We start from the raw sequence: 11,028 nt of genomic DNA on the forward strand, positions 1-11,028 counted from the left end.
ATATGCAAAGATAGCACATTGAAGTAGGCAGTGTATGATTAAGTAAACCAAGAAACTTATTCTTCTTATCTAATAGTTTAATAATATACTATGACATACATATCTATTATGGGAACAAGTCCACGTGAACCCACATAGAAAGATTTAAAAAGAAAATACTAATCATTTTGTCTTCATCCCAACATAGAACTTTGGAAATATTCAATTACTAATAAATCATGGAATTTTATAAAGTTAAAACATACACTAATATTTTACAAAGACGTAAAGATTATGGCATTGGTAAAAAAAATAGTTTCACTCAAAATACCATATCAAATATATATATATAACGATATCAAGGTTGTTAAACTTACGGGGTGTGACATGTGTCCTGCATGGTTGGTGAGAAGGTTCTGTTGAAGGTTTCACCCATGAAAGGTGTTATGAGATTTGGGAAGAAGGGTAAATTGAGTTCTCAGTTCATTGGGCCTTTTGAGGTACTTCAGAGGATTGGAAAGGTGGCTTATGAGCTTGTTTTGCCACCCAGCTTATCGAGTGTGCATCCGGTATTTCATGTTTTTATGCTCCGAAAGTATATTGGCGATCCGTCTCATGTTTTGGATTTCAGCACGGTTTAGTTAGATGATGATTTGACTTATGATGTGGAGCCAGTAGCTATTTTGGAGCGTCAGGTTCGAAAGTTGAGATCAAAGGATATAGCTTTAGTGAAAGTGCAGTGGAGAGGTCAACCCATGAAGGAGGGTACCTGGGAGACCGAGCGGGAGATGCGGAGTAGATATCCTCACCTGTTTGCGGCTTCAAGTATGTTTCTTGACTCGTTCGAGGACGAACGTTTGTTTAAGAGGGGGGGATGTAACGACCTGGCCGATCGTTTTATGAGTTACCGCTTCGTTTTCCCCATTTTTGCTTCTTATTGCCTTTTTCAGCTCTATTATGTGTTATCAGGTTGGTTGGATTGGTTTCGGAGAGTTTTTGGTAAGGTTTGAGACACTTAGTCTCTTTTGAGTAAACTTATGTTGGAAAAGTCAACTGGATGTTGACTTATGTGATAAAGGGCTCGGATGTGAGTTCCAATGGTTTGGTTAGCTTTGAGAGGTGATTTGGGACTTAGGAGCATGATCATAATATGTTTTGGAGGTCCGGGGTAGATTTAGGCTTGAATTGGCGAAATTGGAATTTTGGCTTTTTCCGGTTGATAGGTGAGATTTTGACATAGGGGTTGGAGTAGATCTGTGGTATCATTTGTGATGTGTGTGCAAAATTTCAAGTCATTCGGACGTGGTTTGATAGATTTTTTGATCGAAAGCGGAATTTGGAAGTTTTTGGAACTCTTAGGCTTGAATCCGATGCAAATTTGGTATTTTGATGTTGTTTTGAGCATTCCGAAGGTTGCGACAAGTTTCAATGATGTTATGGGATATGTTGGCATGTTTGGTTGAGGTCCCGAGGGCCTCGGGTGAGTTTCGGGTGGTTAAACGAATCATTTCAAGTTGAAAAGATTGCAGAAAAATCTGATGTTAGTGTTGCAGGCACTTGTGCTTCGCGTTCGCGAGTAGACCCTCACGTTCGCGAAGGGTTAGGATGGGAGGCTGTGAAGTTGGTCTTCGCGTTCACAAAGGTGGTCCCGCAATTGCAAAGGGTCGAGATCAATGGCCATCGCGTTCACGAGGTTCTTGCCGCTTTTGCGTAGAGGAAATGCGAGCAGCTGGGTCCGGGTCAGTGTATTCTTCGCGTTCGCGAGCGGGTGGCCGCGTTCGCGGTGAGTTGTAAAGCTAAGGTTTCGCGTTCGTGTGCATCTGGTCGCGTTCGCGGTGAAGGGAAAATGGTCAACTTAAGTTCGTGCTTCGCGAGGCGTTGACCGCGTTCGCGAAGAAGGATTTTGAATAGTTGGGCAGAATGATTTAAAAGGCCATATCCGCGATTTTTAGTCCAAGTTTCACCATTATTGGGCGATTTTAGAGCTTTTTGAGCAAGATTGAAGAGGGAATCAAAGGAAAACACTTGAAGGTAAGATTTATGGACTCAATACTCAATCTTAATGTGATTTCTACCTAATTAATCATGGAATTTCTGGAATTTAAGCCTAAAAATTGGAAGTTAGGGCTTGAAAATTGGAGACCTAAATCTAGGGATTTGAGGGGTCATTTGTGGTTGGATTTTGATATATTTAATATGTATGAACTCGTGGGAAGACAAGGAGTTTATTGATGTAATTTTTACGAATTTTGAGACGTGGGCCCAGGGTTCGGGTTTGGCCAATTTCGGGATTTGTGTCATAATTTGATTACTTTCGAGTGGACTTTGCTCCTTTAGAATATTTTGATGGTTATGTACTGATTTTGGTTAGATTTGGAGCATCCGAGGTCAATTCGAGAGGCAAAGGAATCGCGGGCTAGAGTTTGGACCAGATAGAGGTAAGTAATGATTGTAAATGTTGTCCTGAGGGTATGAAACACAGGATTTCACATCGTTGTGCTATTATGAGGTGACACACACACTAGATGACAAGCGTGGGGTCGTGCACCATTGGGGATTGTGATTTAGTCCATCCCGTATGACTGTTTCACCGCGTATTTGATTGAAAACTATTTCCTATTATCATGTTTTGGGCTAAATGCCATATTTGGGCCTCGTGCCAATTGTTTTGAACCCTTAGGGGATTTTTACTACTATTCCTCACTGTTTTGACTTCATATTTGTACTTAGTCATGCTGCATTTTACTGTTTTCATAATTCAGCCATATTTACTGTGTTTTGACATCTTAAATGATATTTTGGGCTGAGAATCATATTTTTACTATGCCCGAGTGGCTTTGAGAGATTTATGACTGAGTAAGGCCGAGGGCCTGTATTATGAGGTGATTATGGGATTGGGCTGCGCGTCACAGCGGTGTTGTACTAATTCATGATTAGAGGTCGAGGGCTTGAGTTGTTACGCCACAAGGTGGCTTGATATGAGGCCGAGAGCCTGTTTGATTATGCCACGAGATGGCTTGTTATTGTGCTTGGGCCGTAAGGGGCTCCTCCCGGAGTTTGTACACCCCAGTGAGCGCGGGTACCCAGTGTGAGATGTGATATAGCCCAAGGGGCTGATGTTGTACCATGTTATTGACCGAGGGGCGGATACGAGTGATTGTGAGATAGCCCGAGGGGCTAGTTTTGTTGGTATTTTATCCGAGGGGCCAATTTATCTTTTCTATCTTTCTCTTTGTTTTCATTCACTCATTGAACTGCTAAAGATATTTTAAAAAGGTTTTTACTGAACTAAAGTGTTTCTATGAGTTTTACTATCTCATTGCATTCCTCTAATTTTATACCGCCTCGTTGTAGCATTTTGATGTGTTTTACGTGTTTTCATATCGCTCAGCTGCCTTTACTTTTATTACTTACTGAGTGGCATACTCACATTACTCCCTGCACCCTGTGTGCAGATCTAGGAGTCTCGAATCACGCTAGCAAGGGCTGATTGCTTCTAGTAGGTTGTTCGGAATTCACTAGGTAGCTGCTCGACGTTCACAGCCCAGTGCTTCTCTTTCCTATCTTTATTTTCCTTTTACTAGCCTTTTACTAGACTATGTAGACTTTCCATACTCTTAGACGGATGTTTAGATGCTCATGACTGGTGACACCCCGATGTCAGGCTGTGTTTATTTCCGCATTTGTTTTATTTCACTTTATTTTGGGATTTTATCACTTATTAATGACTTAAATTGAATTATTATAACTGTTTAAATGGATTGGGAGTTTGTGTCAGCTATCCTTATTTCATGATAGGCGCCATCACGACCGGGTCTGGTTTAGGGTCGTGACATATAGTTGATGCCAAACTGGGTTTAATGTCCAATTAATATTAATCACCTTAAAAATTAAAGGGTTAGAGTATTATAGTACTACAATTAGACACACTTTGGATTCCACTCCCACCCATGACGATGAATTGACACATCAATCGATGAGGTGGTCAAAGATGCAATAGTTTTCTGAACAACTGTAAAGTGTACTACTTTCTCTCTACAAAAAGAAAGACAAATAAAATACCAACTACAACTCCTTGCTTCGACATGCCTGTTAGACTAACAATTTAACGACTATTTGTTATATTTTGGACTCAAAACACGTTTCTATAGTGTAAAAACAGTTATTTTTTCATATAAAATGCGGAGTTATACCATGTTTTATTTTAACAGAGTTTTAGCCGTTAAAGTAAAGCATGGTATAATACCGCATTTTACATATAGAGCGGTATAATACCGCGTTTTACCTATTAAAATAAAAGCCCCTCTTTTTTCCCAACGACAGAAACAGAACCTCCATTTTTAAAACAAAAAAACAACGCCCCCCCCCCCCTCTTTTTCTCCAAAAATGTGGTGACCTTTCATCACTCGTTTTGAAAGTAAATTCTGTGTTCCGAGGACTTAAAAACCTCTTTTTGCCTCACCTCGATTTGCATGCGCAGTCCGGGCGCATTTCCGGAAAGCTTTTATGTGAAAACTAAGTAAAATAAAGAAATTGGTTTTTAAAATTGAATAAAGTTGACTTTGGTCAACATTCTTGGTAAATAGACCCAGAACTGTGATTCGACGGTCTCGTAGGGTCCGTAATAAAATTTGGGACTTGAGCATATGCCCGGAATCGAATTCCGAGGTCCCAAGTCCGAGAAATGAATTTTTGAAAGAAATTGTTTGATTGAAATTATAAGAGTTTTGAAAATGCAAAGAGGTTTGAAATTGATAGTATTGGGCCCGTATTTTGGTTCCGGAGCCTGTTACAAGTCTTATATAATAATTAAGTTGAATCTATGAAATTTGGTAAGAATCGGAGTTCGTTTAGCATAAATCAGACCTTTATTTGAGAAATTGAAAATTTTGATGTTCTTGAGTGATTTCATGAATTTGGGGTTTAATTCATAGTTATTGATGTTATTTTGATGATTTGATTGCACGAGCAAGTCCGTATAATATTTTTGGACTTGCATGCATGTTTGGTTTGGAACCCGAGGGCTCGAGTGAGTTTTGGATAGGCCACAGAGTGAAATTGGACTTAGGAAAAAGTAGCTGGTATTGATATTTTGCCCAGGCCTCTGATCTCGCAATTGCGAAGTCCTCAGGCATGGGAATTGTGACCCAGGTGTCGCAAATGCGAACCTACCCTGGGCAGGCCTTGGTCGCAAATGCGACACTTTTATCGCAAATGCGACTGATTTCTCTCAAATGTGAAGGCAACAGGTCCTGAAGGGGTTCGCAATTTCGAACCCTGGTCGCAATTGCGACATCTGCGACCAGAGAATTAGGACTTAGACGCATTTTTCTTCATTTTTCAAACTCTCTCAAACCCTAAGCTCTCTTGGGCGATTTTCTAAAGAAAAGTTCTTCTCCAAATCAATTGTAAGTCATTTCTAACTCACTTTCTTCAATCCATAACATCTTTTTACATGATTTCAACTCAAAATCAAGGGTTTTTATAGGGAAAATTGGGTGTTTTGGGTAGAACTTAGGATTTTCAATTTTTGGGGATTTGGACCACGATTTGAGGTCCAATTTCAAAACAAATTATATATTTGAGTTCGTGGGTGAATGGGTAATCGGGTTTTTGGTTCGAACCTCGGGTTTTGACCATGTGGGTCCGGGGTTGATTTTTGACTTTTTGTGGGAAATCTTTAGAAAACTTATTTCATGCATCAGAATTGATTCATTTAGAATTTATTGATATCGTTAAGTAAATTGTGGCTAGATACAAGCGAATTGGTGGTGGAAATAAGAGGTAAGCGGTAGTTGAGGCTTGAATTGTGTTCGTGGCGTTGAGGTAAGTGTTTGGTCTAACCTTAGCTTGAGGGATTAAGAGTTGTGTCTTATTTGCTATGTGTTAATTGTTGAGTACGACGTATAGGTGTGGTGATGAGTATCTATACGTCGGTGTCAAGCATGCTCGTGAGTCTTATACTATGATTGATGTGACTCTGTTTCGTATTGTTCATGTTTTATTTGATGATTTCTATTGTTGAACAAGGCTTGTGGAAGTATTATTGGTAATTGAACATTTTAGAGCGTTGGCTCAAGTTGAGAATTGAGTTGTGAAGTAATTGTGAAAAAGAGAAGAGGTTTATGATATTGTCTCCCTTGCCGGGATGTTATTGCTTTTGATATTATCTCCCTTGCTGGGGTGTTATTACTCATGATATTGTTTCCCTTGCCGGGATATTGTTGTTATGATATTATTCCCTTCCCAGGATTCTATATTGTGATATTATTGATTCCCTTGCCCAAATTGCTTTGTGATTGTTGCTTGGGTGAGGAAGAGTGTAAAGCACGAAGGGTGATACCGTACGTGATTTTGAGAGTGTTAATGCACGAAAAGTTATGTCGTGCCGATATTGTGAGGTAAAAGCACGAAGGGTGATGTCGTGCCGCACGATGTTCAATGTCGTGCCATGATATGAGTGATACTACACGAAGGATAATTTCGTGCCATGATTATGCGAGGTAAAAGCACGAAGGGTGATGTCGTACCGATTATATTGATTCATATGGTGAGGACGGGAGTAAAAGCACAAAGGGTGATGCCGTGCACTTGTCATTTATTTCCTTATTCTTGCTTATGGTTGAATTTTGATGTTCCATACACTTCTTTACTGAATTTCTATTTGTACATGATATTCCCCTGAGCATGTTTCCCCTTCCCATCTTTAACTGTTAGTTTCTGCCATTATTATTTGTTGTATATGATATAACTGCACAGGTTTATTTTTTAGTCTTGTCCTAGCCTCATCACTACTTTCCAAGGTTAGGCTAGGCACTTACCAGCACATGGGGTCGGTTGTGCTGATACTACACTCCGCACTATGTTCAGATCCCGGTGCTGCATCTTTCGGACCACAGTGAGGTCGCTGCCTTCAGTCCAGTGGCGGAGACCCGAGATAGTCTTGCAGGCATACGCAGGCCTTAGCGTCTCCTTCTATCTTTCCATTATGTTTCTTTTATGTATTTTAGAGACAGCTTTGTATTTATCTTTCAGACCACTGTTTGTAGTATTTGTAGATAGTCCGTGACATTGTGACACCAAATTCTGGGTAGAGTTGTATGTTGAATTCTGCAATAGTATATGGTTCAACTATTAGTTTGCGTCTTCCGCATTTATGTTTATTATAATTATTTTGTTGTTGATCACCTGTTATATTGAACTGTTAAAAAGGCTAAGTAAAAAGGTTAATGAATCTATAACACTCGGCTTGCCTAGCTTTCATGATTAGGCGCCATCACAACTCCCGAGGGTAGAAAATCTGGGTCATGACAAGTTGGTATCAGAGCTCTAGGTTTCTTAGGTCTCACAATTCACGGACAAGCTTAGTAGAGTCTGAGGGATCGGTACAGAGACGTCTGTATTTATCCCCTAGAGGCTACAAAGTTACGAAAAAATTTCACATCTATTCTTTCCTGTCGTGCGACTTGATTTCTCAACGCTAATTGAACTTCCACTCTGTTCTTTTGAGATGGTGAGGACACGTACCGCTTCATCAGCTGACCATCAGCCTGAGCCCCCCCAGTAGCAACTCCTGCAAGGGGTAGAGGACGAGGCAGTGCTAGGGCCCAAGGCAGAGGCCTAGAGCTCGAGCAGCAGTACCAGCGGCGGAGCCTCAGGTTGAGTTTCACGATAAGGTTCCAGCCCAAACAGTTCCAGCATGACCAGCTCAGGTCCTAGAGGGGTTCATCGCCACCCCGGTACTTCAGGATGCTCTGGTCCGTCTAGTGGGCCTTATAGAGAGTGTCGCCCAGGCAGGCTTACTTCCTGTAGCACCAACCGTCTCTTAGGATAGGGGAGGGACCCAGACTCCTGCTACTCGCACTCCGGAGTATATGGCTCCCCAGTTTCAGCCTTTAACAGCTCAGCCAGTTGGAGTAGTTCAGCCTGGTGTTGTGGCACAGACCGGAGAGGGGTCAGTTATGTCTGCTGATGCCTTGTGAAGATTGGACAGGTTCACCAAGCTTTTTACTAATATTTTTGGTGGTAATTTTTCTAAGGATCCCCAAGATTATTTGGACAGCCGTCATGAGGTTCTTCCAAACATGGGGATAGTGGAAACCAATGGGGTCGACTTTGCTGCTTTTTGTTTGTCTGGATCTGCCAAGACTTGGTGGAGAGATTATTGTTTGGCTAGACCAGTTGGGTCACCAGCTTTGACTTGGGATCAGTTCTCTCAGCTATTTCTGGAGAAGTTTCTTCCTATCACTCAGAGGGAGAACTATCGAAGGTAGTTTGAGCGTCTCCAGCAGGGTTCTATAACTATCACTTATTACGAGACCAGATTCATTGACTTGGCCCGTCATGCTCTTCTTATACTTCCCATTGAGAGAGGGAGAGTGAGGAGGTTTATTGAGGGACTCGTTCAGCCTATTCTATTGCAGATGGCTAAGGAGACAGGGAGCGAGATTTCTTTTTAGGATGCGACCAATGTGGCCAGGAGAGTTGAGATGGTTCTATCACAGGGGAGTGGTCAAGGGTCTGACAAGAGGCTTCGTCATTCGGGCAGATTCAGTGGTGCCTCATCTGGAGGCAGAGATTCTTTTGGTAGGGGTCATTCTTCCAGGCCGTTTCATTTAGCACTTCAGGCTTCTCACGGTGCACCAGGTGGCCATGGTTCTCATACGCAGTATTTGGATCAGTGGCCTTACAGTGCACTACCAGCTCCTATCAGTGCACCACCGATCCAGAGTTTTTAGAGTGGTCATTTAGGCCGTCAGGGTTAGCAGTCTTAGTAGCCGAGAGCTTGTTATACTTGTGGAAATATGAGGCATATTGCTAGATTTTGCCCTCGAGCACCGAGCAGCTCTCAGCATCAAGGTTCCCTTGCCATGGTTTAGGCACCAAGTGTTCCACTACCTTATCAGCCAGCTAGAGGTGGAGGTAGAGGTGCTAGACGTGGAGGTAGAGGTATTAGGGATAGAGGCCAGCTAGTAGGAGGCCATCCCAGAGAGGTAGTTCAGAGTGGTGGGGCCTATCCCCGATGTTATGCTCTTCCAGCCAGCCTAAGGCTGAGGCCTGCGATGCAGTTATCACAGGTACTATTCTGGTTTTTAGTAGAGATGCTTCAGTTCTATTTGATCCAGGATCTACATACTCCTATGTGTCATCTTATTTTGCATTGTATCTGGTCATGCTTAGTGATTCCTTGAGTGCTCCTATATATGTGTCTACACTGGTGGGTGATTATATTGTGGTAGATCGTGTCCATCGTTCATATATAGTTATAATTGAGGGTCTTGAGACTGGAGTAGATGTGTTACTTTTGGATATGGTCGATTTTGATGACATATTGGGGATGGACTGTTTATCACCTTACCACGCTATGTTGGACTGTCATGCCAAGACTGTGACCTTAGCCTTGCCGAGTTTACCTTGTTTAGAGTGGAGAGGGACTCATGGTAATTCTACCCGTAGGGTTATTGATAACTAGGTAATATGATGCATTTTACACTCCTTCTTGCTTAAGTTTTGATTAGAAAAGTGCACAAAATAGTCCCAAAGGCTCACAAGTTGTGCTTGATTGCAGGTTTGATCAATAAGGTGACAAGATGTGAAAAACCAGCTCAAAAACGAGTAAAAATTGCACAAGTACCAAAACAAGACAAAGCTCAGTCAAACAGGGCTAGTGCGGCCGCACACCATTCTGTGCGGTCCGCACAAGTGAAGTTCAGAGAGGTTGATGTTCAGGCCAAAAGGCAATGCGGCCTCAAGGGGTTTTGTGAGGTCCGCATTAGGATCATTGAGGCCGCACTCGATTTAGTGCGGTCCACGGAGCCAAGGTTCAGAGAGGTGGTGTTTTGGAGGTTGAAGCTCAATGCGGTCCACGGTCCTTTTTGTGCGGACCGCAATGGAAGCTACCACGGCCACACTCGATTTCGTGCGGTCCGCATTGCCCAAGTTCAGAGAGATAAGGATTCAAGTTCAGAGCCTTAGTGCGGCCGCACTCATTTTTCTGCGGTTTGCACTAGCCCCGCAGGGGTATTTTTGTCCAAATTTTTTAGCCTAGTATAAATAGATTCTTTTTCCATTTTTAGGTCATAAAATAGTTTTTATCAAGAGCTGCGCTCGTGACTTCGTTCTTTTCGCTATTTCGAGTAATTTTAGTGTGATTTCAACATTGAATCTTTAAGTTTAATTTAGCAATTAATTATTATGAGTTTCTCTTTATCTATTTTCTTGTTTTCTTCTCTAATTATGAGTAGCTAGACCCATAAGCTACGGTTGTGGCTCAACCCTAGTGTGAGTAATTGATGGGTCTTGTGTTTTGATACTTGATTGTCTATGGGTGTTTGATATTTGGGCTAATTTAGGGTTTTAATTGTGAATTAGTGGTTGCAAACACTAGTTTATGCCTAGTAGACTTTGGCTCTTCTTGAGAAAGAGAGCCTAAGTCCATGAAATTAGTCCAATAACGAATTGGGGCGTACTCAAGAGATTTATAGCCCCAATTAAAGGGTTAAACCTAGAAATAGTAATACCCGACTTGAACCTTGATTGCCTGCACAAATTTGCATACCCAATTGGTCTTGAGAAAGTCAATTCGGGCAAAATCACTCGAACTACCGAGAGGTGTAGAGTGAGTTGAATCGTGCAATGGTTATATCATACTCCCCAAATGTGACAACCTAGCTTTAGGCTCAAGAATCCGTCAATTGACCACCTAGGTGAAAGTCACTACCCTAGTGCATTTTAATCATTTGAACAATTTGCAATAGTTTTACCTTAGTCTTATTTAGCTTAATTTAGCATTGAAGCATTATAAAATTAGAATCATAATCAAAACCAAAAATGTGTTGAAGTGCAATTAAGAGTAAATACGCAACTCCACTTTAGATAGACACTCAACTCCAATATCGAGCTCTTTGAGGAAATCGATCCCGACCTTAATCAGGTAAAAGCTGCTTCGACCTCTCTCGCTACTCCATAGTAGTGCAGGGTTGGCCTCGATCACTTTTTGGTGCCGTTGCCGGGGAGCTAACGGTTTTGGCTATCTATCTAAATAGTTGT

Source organism: Nicotiana sylvestris, chromosome 2 (genome assembly GCF_000393655.2).
Source record: "Nicotiana sylvestris chromosome 2, ASM39365v2, whole genome shotgun sequence".
In the NCBI taxonomy this organism is placed as follows: Eukaryota; Viridiplantae; Streptophyta; class Magnoliopsida; order Solanales; family Solanaceae; genus Nicotiana; species Nicotiana sylvestris.